Source organism: Cervus elaphus, chromosome 24 (assembly GCF_910594005.1).
Source record: "Cervus elaphus chromosome 24, mCerEla1.1, whole genome shotgun sequence".
Taxonomy (NCBI): Eukaryota; Metazoa; Chordata; class Mammalia; order Artiodactyla; family Cervidae; genus Cervus; species Cervus elaphus.
This window is the reverse complement of record NC_057838.1, coordinates 60,289,680-60,302,138: the sequence shown is the minus strand read 5'-3', so window position 1 is coordinate 60,302,138 and position 12,459 is coordinate 60,289,680. Positions and strand designations below refer to the sequence as shown.

Here is a 12,459-nt window from a genome sequence, read left to right as displayed (position 1 = left end):
CATTTCCTTTCCTATATGGACCAACTCTCAGTATATTGTCAAGTGATAAAACCACAGTTTGTGTGTGTGTGTGTCTGTCTGTCTGTCCCTGGAAGAATACCTAAGAAACATAAAATATTACTTTTGGGCAGGTAACTGACTTTCTGAAGGATAAAGGTAGAAGAAAGATTTTTCACTGTATCACTATCCTAGCTCTACCACTGTCCCACTATTTTGTTACCTTTTGTAACTTTTGAATTAAACCATAAAATCTGTCTTTTTGTAATACACAGTACTGTATAGCCTGTTAGCTTAAAAACTATCCCAAAGCCTAAAAAAAGTTCACGGTAAGGAGAGATCCCATAAGGTTACGATTCTGAAACAGATACTTGTACGCAATCTTTATTTAAAACACAGACACACACACTGGGGAAAAACACAAATTTGGAGCTTCAAATAAAATTTACCTAATAATTAGTATGACATGTGAGATCCTGTATAGCAGCAGTCTATTACTGTCCATAACCATGACAGAAACAACATAAATAATTTGGTAAGAAACCAACTTACCTCAATCACTTCAAACTAACAAGTGGCTCATTCTACCAGACTCCTCCTCTATTAAGTCTCATTACTGTACAAGAGAACAGTAAAACGCTGTGCTCAACAACTAAGATATTTTGAGCATAAAAGGATTTCCTTTATAGTTCCCAAATTCTGTATCTATTTCCTTTGTATTAAAAAACATATTACCACTCAAAAATGGATAACTGCAATATACAAAACCCAAATTTTGATAGCATCAAGCAGAAGAACAGTAAATTCCTAAAGAGTCTAATACAAGTTCACATAAACCATTAAAGGTTTAATGAGAAGAAAATTACAGAACATTGCCAATGAACCTCATTCCGTACATTAACAAAGCGTTTAGAACAAGAAGATGCTACTAATAATTAAAACACGTAGACTAATTTAAAGGCTTCATTGAAAAGACAAGAGTAAGGAAAAACTGAGGCCAACGTGACATGAACGAGTCATCTGGGACTCAAAAAGAACCTCTACGAACAGCCCCAAACTACTTCCTCAACAAAAACGATACCGAGCGCTAACAGTGCAGTAAGAGGAAGTGAGACGCAAACCGTCTAAGAAGAGAGAATTAAGCAAACGAATGACACTCAGTTAAAAACAACTATAACCCTCGTTAACAGGATCCCAGGAAGGTTGGCGGGCGCGCCAACGTTTGGCTCTAATCTGCAGAACCTCACACCTCGCCTTCCGCCCCTCCCCACCACCACGGGGGGGGGGGGGGGGGAGGAGTCCCGGGAAAGCCCCGCCCCACCTCGCCCGAAAGAGAGCCGGGCGGGTGCAAGGGGGAGGTGGCACGAGGCCGAGGGAGGAGAGAGCCCGCCCAGGTGACTGGAGCTAGAGGCGGAGACACAGAATGGGAAGGGGGCCGCCGTAGGGCAAGGAAGATGGAGACCACCCCCCCACACCCTCCATCTCGCACAGAGCGAAGACTAGGAGGACTGGGAAGTAAAAGGTGATGAGCGGAATGAGAGGCGCCCCTCCCCCAGGCAGGGGCGGGCACACCCTTGCCCCCCACTCCGGGCGGAAGAGTTACTCTTGGGAAGCTTCTTTTGCGGACTGGAGGAAGAACGTGGAAGCCCCGCCCCCCGAGCCCCAAATCTGGAGGAGTAAAAGTCTAGTCAGGCCTTGGACCAAGCCTCCCGGGAGGCCCGGCCCGCCCCCTCCCAGCCGGCGGCCCAGGCAGGTGCCGCCCCTCCCCCAGCCCGGCGCCCACTCTCCCGCCCGCCCGACCACGCACCCTGTCCCCTCGCGCCCCTCTCAAAGAGCCGTCCCCCTTCCTTCCCCACTCACCTTCCCGGGCGGCTCCGCCGCTCCCCCCTGCCCCCCGCCAGCGGCCACAGTTCACACACACAGCCTCAGGTCCCGCACTCACTCTCCCTCACTCACACACAGCGCGACCACGGCTCCGGAGCGGCCCACATATTATGCGTCACTCTCGTGCTACGTACCCTGCGCGCGCGCGCGCGCGCGCGCGCGCTCCTCCCGACTTGGCGCGAGGACTGCCGGCAGGAGGCGGGAGGAGAACACCAGGGCGAGCCCCGGCGCCGCTTGGGAAATGAAGTTCCGCCCCTAGGGGCGGGACCCACCGAGTCGTGGTTGGCGCGTGGGCATTTTGCCCCGCGCGTTGACTTCTGGGGTTTGTAGTTTTAGTATAAACGCGAACTGCTACGTACTTATTGGTTGCTCAGGAAGACGGAAGCGAAAAGTGAGGCTCGATCGTCCCAGGCCAACACCGGAACTGCTGGGTACCTTCTCAGTACTTTATTCGGCCCTGTGTGACATGTAAAGTCTTTTAGTCTCCCATTTGCTCCATTGGACCTAGAACATACCAGGATCTAAGAAAATATTTCCCAAAGCGTGTGAGAAATCACGGCACTCATTAAACAAAAGGCTTTGGTTTTTGTCTTTCTGTTCAAGACCTAGCCTGTAGAATAAAAAAAAATTCATCCTAGGTATTATATGTGAAGCAGAGAAAAGGAAAGAATCAAAAGGAAATAGATTAAGGCAGAGCTGACTTCGGACGTCATCTAATTTCTTTATTTTGCAGCTGGGAAAAGTGAGACCGAGAGTGTGAGTGACTTGACTAACATCACACAACCAATTAGCAACAGAACCAGAACGACTCCTGACTCCGACTCTGGGATCCCTTTTTGGAGACGTGAAAGGTAAGCACCACAGCTGAGCATACTCTCTCCCTAACGGAGATCCTACCCAGCCTTTATTCCTAGGAGTCCTGAACAAGTTCCTACGCATTTTTATGGCGTCCTCACAGCAATTTCACATGGGAAAAATGGGACACAGCAAGTCTGCTGCCATGCTCAGGTTCCATAGCTAGTAAGAAGCTAGCCTGAGCCTGGATGCTGGGTCTCTTAGTTCTGTTGCTCACAGGATCATGTTACCCGCCTTTAAGAAGACACCTCCTTCCTTCACTTAGGTTTGTAACTTTAAACAGCTGATGTTCAGGCACAAAATTCTAGAATGTTGGGTGGCAGCACGGAGACATGTCACCTCTCTGCAATGCCACACAGTTTTGTTCTCTGTGCCTCTGGGATTTTGCCTATCTCAGTAATAGCCACTAGCATTTCCTTTGACTTCATAGCTCTGAGCCAAGTGTTTTACCCACACAACCCTCACTACCACCCCCACAGGGTAGGTACAGTTCGCCACCTCCACAGAGGAGAAATCTGAGCCCAGATTGGCTCCCCATGGAATGGGGCCCAGGTTTGTGGGTGCAGAGGCTGTGGACCAATAACTTTCCTACATCCGTCTTCCAACGCTCCTGCAGCTGACTTTCATGCTGTGATTCCGTGGACCATGAACCCAAAATGCATGAGCATGGAGCATTCAAGCCTTAGATACCCTCCCTCTATCCATGAGCCAGCCAGTGCTGTGCAGCTTCCCCACCGACTGGGGTCCTGAAAGGCAGACCTCTTGTGGTCACCCAGGTTCCCAGTTCCTTTACTCCTGTCACAGCCTCAGCCTGCCACCAGATGGCGCTGCTCATCTTCAGAAAATCAGCCTGGGGTGCTGGATAAATGATGGGAATAAGGGGTATATCCCAGAGGCCCTTTGGAGAAGCCAGGGCCCAGGGGGGTGGCGGAAGCAGAACAGGAGATAATCCAGAGCCTGTCTAGCAACTGCTCCCTCCATAATCTGTTCTGTAATGCCTGCGGCCCCCCTACCTCTGCCAAAAGCTCCCCACGTACACAGCCACACACCTGTAGGCACTCCTAGACTCCCCTGGGCTGCACACACATTTCATACACACTGACACATTTCTTAGGTCAAGCACAGGTACCAGAGACTCAAGCACTCCCGCGCACTGCTACCAATCCTCACAACCAGCCTTTTCACATTTAAGTACATGGCGAACACAAAGCTACAAATAATCAGGCCCACACTCTCAGCTTGGCCTGGCACATCATGCCGGAGTCATTGGAAAAAGAGATTTCTTGGCCTCTTTGGAACAACATTTCTGGACTCTGTCTCCCTCCGCCCTGCCTCTGCCCGTCTTCCGCTGTGGTGCACCTCAAAAAGAAGCATCAAGGGGCAAGAAGTCATACTTGCAGGGCTGCCCAGTGGCAGAAGGAGGGCAAGAGGAGCTCAGCACCAAGTCCCCCAGACTTAGGTATGCTCCATCCGGCCTTCATCCCCACACATGCCCATGCACTGGGCTAGGAAAAAAGTGACAACACCAAGTCCTCTGCACTTTGGCATTCTCCTCCCCTTCCCCTTGTCTCCCCTATCCCTCCCTCTTCCCTTTTCCACCTCCCCTTCTCTCCCATCACATGCTTCCATGTTCACTGGACCCAGGTGCTCCCATCACAACTCCTGCGCCTCCTCCTCTCCCCTGCATCTCTTCCCACTCTGCTGTTGGTTGAACAAGACTACTGGAAGTGTCCAGGAGTAACACGTCCAAGCTCCGGGGACCCCAACCTCGGCCAAAAGGGAATTCTAATCATTCCCTGGGTGCCTTCCTCCTCCTGGGAGCCCCCTACAACCCCCTATAAAGATGGAACACTGCCCTCATTGCAGAGGCAGTGTGCAAAGCAAGCACCCCTGCATGACTGCATCCAAGTCCACTAATCCCATTTCACAGAGTGAAAAACTGCCGAGGCTGCACCTCATCCAGTGGTCGCAGACATTGCAGTCTCCAGAAGTCAGCCCCCCTGCCCCTGCCTCCAGCCCACACAGGAATCAGGTAAGAAATGAAACAGCAACCCCCCTTCAGCCTTGCCCTAACTCCCATGTAACCAGGGGCCCAGCCAGAATGAGGAGCTCCCTGCAATATTTAAGACAGACTTCTCTATTTTTAGTTCTTCTTCATCTGAAATTAAAATGGAATTGGACATGCTACATTTTATCTAGCAACCCCACCTCAGAACTACTGCTCAGCCACAGACCACTGCCAGGACTCCCCTCAGTGATTCCCCGGGTCTCGCTTAAATCATCTGCAAAATAGTTAGGAACAGCTGCCTCCCAGCGGGTCTCATTAAAGGTTAGAGGGGCCAGGCAGTCAAGGCTGCCTTATCTAAAAGTTCATCTGGGTGATATCAGGTTCAAAGTCCTCCGTTGTCTCTTGAACCCTGTCACTGATGGTCACAGATAAGAAAAGTTTCTTTTCCTCTTCATTGGGAAGTTTGTAGAAAGAGATAGGTCATCAGCTGAGTCTAGCTTTGGAGGTCCACAGCCCTGAGTCCTGACGCTGCTGCTCCCATTGCCCGGCTGTGGGACCGTGACCTTCACCTCTCAAGCTTCAGTTTCTCCAGCTGGAGAATGGGAATAGTGCCTCCTTCCAGCCTTGCTATGAGGACTAAATGTGATCATGCCTGTGAAGTGCTCAGCTTGGGGCCTGGCACACAGGAAGTGCTAGCTAAGTGGTGGCTATCTCTATCCTAATTTTTCTTGGCCTCTGGCTGTCCCTGCTGCCGTCCTGCAGGACCACATCAGCCCTGGCTGATTTCTCTTTGCTCATCGTATTACTGCCTGCTTGAAGAGCTCAAGCTTTTCTCATCAAAATGAGAAATGAGCTCCTTTCAAGAAAAATCCTAAGGCACATTTTCAGACGCACTGGGAAACAGTGGAGTAACCATCCTTAGGGATCATCTTTCCACTCTGTGGCCCAGCACAGAACTCTGAGTGGGTCAGAGGGTGGATTTAAGGGGATCGGCTCCTAGGCCTCCTCATGCCTGAGAAGGCTGCTATCGATCAAGGGTGAGGGCAGTCAAGGCCATGTCGCCCTCCCCAAACCAGTCTGTCGACCCTCCTCCCTGCTGAGATGAAGCCTGCATCTGGAATCCTGCTCAGGGTACACTTATTCCTTTCCCTGGGCTCCTCTGGCTGGATGGTGATGTCACAATCAAAGTAGAGGCCACGGGGATAGCCAGAGATTATGTTCCCGGGCCACCCTCACAATGGACCTGCCCAGCACACACAGGGGCTGGAGCATGCAAAGGCCCAAACTGTCCTCCAGGTGCTCCCAGGACCTGTCAGATCCCCGAGCCTGGCTGCCCGTCATCATCCTTCCTGACTCCTGGGGCCCTGCTCTTCCCAGAGGCGGTGCTCCAGGTAAGAGTTCAAGGTTGGTGAACAGGTGCAGGGGAGGTAGGGAGAAAGCAGCCCCGGCCTCTCTTGCCTTAGGTTTCTAGAATTGTAAATACTTTGGAAAAGAAACAACAGTAAAGTCAGCATTGAGGAGAGACTCTGTTGCTCTTTTAACAATGCCTGTTTGTAGCTATGAGACTTCTACAGGATTCAGGACTCTCTGGCCTTCAAGTATCACTTGAAGGTGCTCTGAGGACTGCTTGGGGAGACCATGATGAAGACTCAGGTCAGATAAAGCTTCCCACCCCATCAGTTCCTTCACTGGAAGGGGAGGCTGGGAGCAGAATGACCGATGAGCGGAAGCTGGTCTGACCCCCAATTCAGAGATCAGAGACCCACCACCACCACCTGGAGTAATCACCAACTGCCCCACCCCCAAACTCAGTGGCGATGAACCTGGACCCCAGAGAGATACTGGCAGATGTGGGCAGGAGCTCAGTTAGACCTGGGAGCCAAAGCCATCAAGGTATGTGGGTGGAGGAGGGGTGGTGTGCTTCTAAGTGCAGAGGATGTCGCGGGCTCTTACCATGAGGCACTTCTTCATTCCCTCAGAGGTAGGGGGTGTCTCTCCATGAAAAGTCACATGATGTTCCTGAGGGGAGCCCCTCGGCCCACCTCCTGCTTCACCAGCCCAGACTTGTCACAGGGGGCCTTTTGTGAAGTCACAAAGCTGGCTGCCTCCTGCCAGGACCAGAGATCAGGACAGCCAAGGACTACTGGGCATGACTTGGGGGGATGGAAGTCTTCATTCAGAAGTGGCCTTTGGACTCTTGACAGGGGTCTGGAGGGCCTCAGGTTGTAGGGAATGAAGGACTCTGTTGGAGACCCAGGGAAGCAGGCAGTGTCTCAGATCCTGGTCATTGCCAGGAAGTGAGAACAGCTGGGGCTGTTTGGCTGTGGGTTTATCCCTCAAGGGCCTGGGGTAGTGGGGAAGGAGCACAGGCCGCAGCTGAGTACATACAGAGGTCCTGATCACTGATGTTCTGGGGGTTTCGTGGCAAAGAGAGGTTAAGACCTCCATCTGAACTGGGGACCAGATCTTCCCCTCGGCGCAATCCATCCATGATCATCTGCTTATTGACTCCACCTGCTTCTTGGGCAAGTGCACGTGGCCAGAGTCTGTTGGCGTTAATAAGCAGCCTTGATGGCACCTTCGTCTGTGGGACTGCTCAGAGGTAGAAGACTGTCAGAAGAAATGCAAGGCCCCAGTGTTCACTCTCTCCAGAGTGTTGACATTCCTGCCCCGAGAGGAGCCAAACCAGGAGAGGAAACGGGAGAGAGAAGAAAGCCTCACTCCAAGAAGTGTGGGAAGTCAGCCACTATTGTCAAAGGTCATGGTGGGTACGGGGAGGGTGGGGGGAGCCACTTGCCAGGAGCCCTGTTCTAAAAACTGATGAATGAATCTCTTTCCGTGAAGTGAATGATTCCTGTGCCTAGCCCTATAACTGAGTCCCTTGAACTGAGACTGTAGCACCCAGTGGAGACGACAGGTCCTGTCCTCAGGGGCCCACAGTCTAGGAGCTGAGTGACCAAGCCTGGCTGCCCCCCTTACAGAGAAGGCTAAGGTCCCAGAAAATGGTGGGGCAGCCTGGAATCAGGGGCCCCGCCTCCTAGGCCAAGGCCTTACATTTCCCTGAAGGTAAGAACAGGTTAGAATCTTGAGGGGTTTTAACAGTTGAGCCCAGACAGCTTCACACCGCCCCTGAGCGCCTGCAAGTCTGGGTCTTGGGGTCGCTCATTCTTTGGGGAGTGGCTCTTCCCCACATGGCTCCTCTCTTGGCCATTTTTGTCGCTGCATTCAAGCCAGGCCTCCAGAGAGAACCTCCTGCTGTCCACTCCATGAGGCCCATGGGTGTGCTGTGGGAATAGACCTGGCCTGAGGGGTGAGTGACTAGAGGGTGACTCTGGGCGAGATTCCCCACCCATTCCTCATAACTTTACTAGATCCATGGTTTTCAAATTTTGGTAGCATTATTTCAGCACAGAATTTTTTTTTTTTTAACCCAGTTTAAATCATGTCCTGTTCATCAAGTAGGTAAAGGAACCATATTGGAAGTTGCAGGGCATAGTGTGCCAGAGTCCCTACCAATTCTGAGGAACCCACTACAATTCCAATAAACACAGTTTTGGAAAAACACATGCCCCATGACCCCCAGACCCTTCCAGGTTTGGCCTGCCCGTGAAGCTTCAAAGCCCAGGCTTCAAGGAGGATGAGAGCAGGAAATGCCATGTTTAGTGGCCACCTCGAAGCCCTGACCCGAGTAGCTTCCCCACAACCGCTTCGAGTTTCTGGTTCTGACTTATTTACAACTGCCTGTGCATCCCCAGCCCCCCTCTTACCTGACCTTCTCCTGCGAACTTTGCTTCTCCATTGCAGGCTCTAAAGGCAGCATCCAGCCCTCTGCGGCATGAAACCCACATAGAAGTCCTAAGTCAGGAACACACCAGGCACCTTTCTGTAGCTGAGGTCAGTAGGCAGCAAACAGGAGAATCTTCCTTCAAGCTTTGATTTACTCTCTCCTGACACCCTTGTAGCTTCAAGAATTGTTGTTTTGTTTGTTTGTTTTTTAATACAAAATGTATCCGATTTCATGGAGCTGATAGCCTCATCTCAGAGCCGGAAAAGGCCCAGGGCCGCCTGAGTGGGGGACAAACCTTGTCCTCCCCATTTGTCTTCCCCTAAGATGCAGAGCAGAGGGGACATGGGCAAGGTGGGCTCTCCACGCCACAGGCCAGCAGAGGCCTGGATTCCAGGCGCTTTTGTTCCAGAGAATCTCTGAGAAGCATCACATCCTTGGCTGCTCTCAGGAGGACCACAAATTCAGGAGAGCAGAGTAAAGATGCTGTGGCACTTGTTCCAGAGAAAGGCAGCTACGTGGTAGCTGGGAACACAGGCTGCTCTGCCTGCCTTCATGGCTGGGGCCGCAGGGCAAAGAGCAGACGCTCGCTCTTGCCAGGATGGTGAGGGAACAAACAGCGACCCTCAGTAAGTAGACAGACTAATGGCGGTTTCTAGCCCTGGCCGCACATTTGAATCACCTGTGGCACTCTTCTGACCAACCAGTGCGAAGACCTTATTAATTCCACACCAATCAAACCAGTATCTTTACAGGTGGGGCGCAGCCATCTTTATTTTCCGAAGCTCCCCAGGTGACTAACTCACAGCCAAGGCAGAGAACCCATGGCCTAGGAGGAGAGATTAGCATCAGACAGGATTTGGGTGGAATGGTCTTCACCCTGAGATGGGGCCTAGTGGCTTGAAATCCTGGAGGCCAAGTAAGCTGGGCTCTGCTCTCACTGGAATCCGTGGGGCCCCCTCTTACCCACCTACCTTCACACCTACCTACCTGCCACACAGACTCCAGAGCACCTCTTTTGGGAAAAGCAGGACAAAAGGCTCAAGGATCCAGCCCCAGGGAAGGAGAGTGTGCACTCTGGTTTAGAATCTTTTCTCTTACAAGATTTTTTGATGGGGCCCACTTTTAACATCTTTGTTGAATTTGTTAGGACATTGCTTCTGTTTTGTTTCGGTTTTTTGGCAGAGAGACATGTGGGATCTTAACCTCCCCTACCAAGGATCAAACCCACACCCCCTGCATTGGAAGCACAGAGTCTACCACTGGGCCACCAGGAAAATCCCCTCTGGCTCAGAATCTTGACCGTTTCTTTCTAGCTGGCCCTGACAGCCCTTCTGAGTCTCCATCCTCATCTGTCAAACGGGGCAGTATTAAGTGTGGTTGCAAGGAACACCCAGCTCATAGGAAGAGCTCCAGAGATGGGGCTGTTAGCAGCAGTTAGCCCAAACTCAGTCCGTCAGCCCAGACAGTGCCCTAGTGATTACCTGTCTAGACCCTTGCTTTTTGCACGAACACCTGAAAGTCCAGAGGGGAGAAATTTTCCCAGGCCACGCAGCCAGCCAGAACCTTAATCTCCCTCCACCCAGGCAGCTTTTCATCAGAGCGCCCTTCCTTAGCTCCTCTCATCCAGCAAAACTCCAAAAATGATCACTGGGGCTTCTAAAGAAATAAGTGAAGATTTTAACACATCTTTCTAATGTCTTCATTGAGATGCCGGGTTGACCTTTGGGCCAGAGGGTGTACTCAGCTCATTTGGCCCCTTGACCCTAATGCACTGTTTGTCTCCTGTTGCTTTTGACATTCTTAGTACTCTGGTGCCAACTGTGTGGGCCCCTGGGTATGTAAGATGGATGCCACCGGGGCCTGGGCCTGGGGTTAGGAAAGGCAGAGAGGTCAGGGAAGAGGCATGGCTGGTTTTCCATATAAGCCTGTTTTGTACTCTGAAGCCACTGAACATGTACTAATAAAAATAAAATTGGTATTAAAGAATAAAGCTATGCTTGTCATTGTACATTTCTCAAAGCCCATAGAATGGTCAGGCACCAAGAGTGAACCCTAACATAAATTGTGGACATTGGGTAACAGTGATGTGTCCACACAGGTTCATTGATTGTGAAAAGCGCACCTCTGTTTTGGGGGATGCTAACGGGGGAGGCTGTACATGTGTGGGGAAAGGAGGTTTGGGGCAACTCTAGTTTCTGCTCAGTTTGGCTGTGAACCTAAAACTGCTCTAAAAAAGAGTCTAATTTATCAACAAGCAAATAAAGTAAAACTGACATTCAGATACTGGTACCCTCCCCCTGGTGTTTGCAAGAATTATATGACCTAATGGACATAAAGGGCTTGGCCTGACCCTGGTGACTGCTCAATGTGAACCGACTCTCATGTTTTATTCTGAGCCATCTCTGTCGCATGGTTCCCTCTCAGGTGCCACACTCGTGGGAGGAAGCTGGTGGGAACAGGCCCTGCCCACCCTTTATCTCAGGATGCTGAGACACCAGAGGCTTTGTCACTAGCTCAGTCACATGGTTTGACTGGTGATGCTACAGCCAGGCCTCAGGAGACAGTTGCTAACCTCCATTGGGGCTGAAGTTCTGCACTCGGTCCAGGCTCCTGCCAGGCACCAAGCACTACTTTGTGCGGTTCTTCGAAGTGTTCCCTCATCAGTCCTGTGAGGGTAGGCATCATGCTCCATTTTGAGAGATGAGTAAGCTATGGCTCAGTCACACACTGTGTGACCAAGTATGCAAAACCGCTCAGCTCTGTGGACAGAGAACAGAACTCCTGTCTGGAAAGGAGGCACCGGAGGTGGGCCTTCTGCCAGCACACCAGGGACTTCTTGGCCCGTGGCACTCAACCACGGGGACCCCTGCCACCCAGCGGCCTAGTAAACATGCCACCTTGGACAACAACAGCTTCTTCCCAGAGGGGCTGAAGCAGCCCTGTGACCTCCACCAGGTGTTGGGACACCTGTCCTGGGGAGGCATGAGAAGCATGCCAGCTCCCCGCCTTTGAGGGCCTGGGATTGAAGGTGCTGGAGCAAGAAACCTGACTTCCTCCAGCCTTTCACACCCATTGTAGGCGGCTCCTGCCTCCTTTTGTGAACCCTTGCTGGCTGCCTCCTCCAGGTGAAAGGGAGATGAGGAGGAGGAACTCTGATGGAGAGCCAGACCTTCAATGTGGTAGCTTGGTGCAATCTGGGAAGGCTACCTGCAGGTGGTGTGAGGACTAGGCTGCAAAGGAGGGAAGAGAAATTGAAGGGAACCACAGGAAGAACCCCAAATCAGATTTCCCTTGGCCTCCTTAGACCTGCAAGTGCATCTCCCTCCTGCTGCTCACTTATTTGCTGAGTGTTTCATTGATTCATTGAGCATCATGTGCTGGGCAGGAAACGGGGTTCTGCCTGATGTTCATAGGCTCCTAGGAGAGACAGCCACACAAACAGCTGTACAACATAACAAAGGCTGCAGTGAATGTGTCTGGGACCCCCAAAGGCTGCCTGAGGGGTCAGAGAATCCAGGACAGTTGGCATATAGCTATTGAAAGACCAAATTTATGTTTGTGCTTAGTCGCTCAGTCATGTCAGACTTTTTGCGACCCTTTGGACTGTAGCCCCACCAGGCTCAATAGGATTTTTTCCAAGTCCACAGGATTTTTCAGGCAAGAATACTGGAGTAGGTTGCCATTTCCTTCTCCAGGAGATCTTCCTGACCCAGGGATCAAACATGCATCTCCTGTGTCTGCTGCATTGCAGGCAGATTCTTTACCCACTGAGCCATCGAGAAAACCCAAGTTTATGTTGCTTAACTCCCAAATATACTTACTAAGCAAATTAATCCTTTTTATAGGAAAAAGATGGTACTTTGCTCTTAAACAGTATTGAGTTCCCCAATGTTGTGTTTGTAAGCTCCACATCCAACTATAGAACATT

General features: G+C 51.3%; 1 protein-coding gene and 1 long non-coding RNA gene across 9 annotated transcripts in view; one reads left to right on the top strand and one right to left on the bottom strand.

The window, feature by feature from the left end:
- The window catches only part of DCAF1 (DDB1 and CUL4 associated factor 1), a 92,007-nt gene extending 89,972 nt beyond the window's left edge, over nt 1–2,035 (bottom strand). For 2 of the 5 annotated variants that reach the window (XM_043886683.1, XM_043886687.1), the window contains exon 1: nt 1,858–2,006. The gene's annotated coding sequence lies outside the window, so the exon portion shown is untranslated. The other 3 variants (XM_043886686.1, XM_043886688.1, XM_043886684.1) reach the window with 3 other exon arrangements.
- Nucleotides 1,396–10,672, top strand: LOC122683120. 4 transcript variants are annotated; one of them, XR_006337627.1, is made up of 5 exons: nt 2,201–2,312; nt 2,615–2,732; nt 4,667–4,768; nt 6,041–6,135; nt 6,724–10,672. It is a non-coding gene; the product is annotated as an uncharacterized LOC122683120 (long non-coding RNA). The 4 variants fall into 4 exon arrangements; XR_006337628.1 differs by lacking the exon at nt 2,201–2,312 and adding an exon at nt 1,396–1,519 and having other exon boundaries at nt 4,667–6,135; XR_006337625.1 differs by having other exon boundaries at nt 4,667–6,135.
- The last annotated feature ends 1,787 nt before the right edge of the window (nt 10,673–12,459 follow it).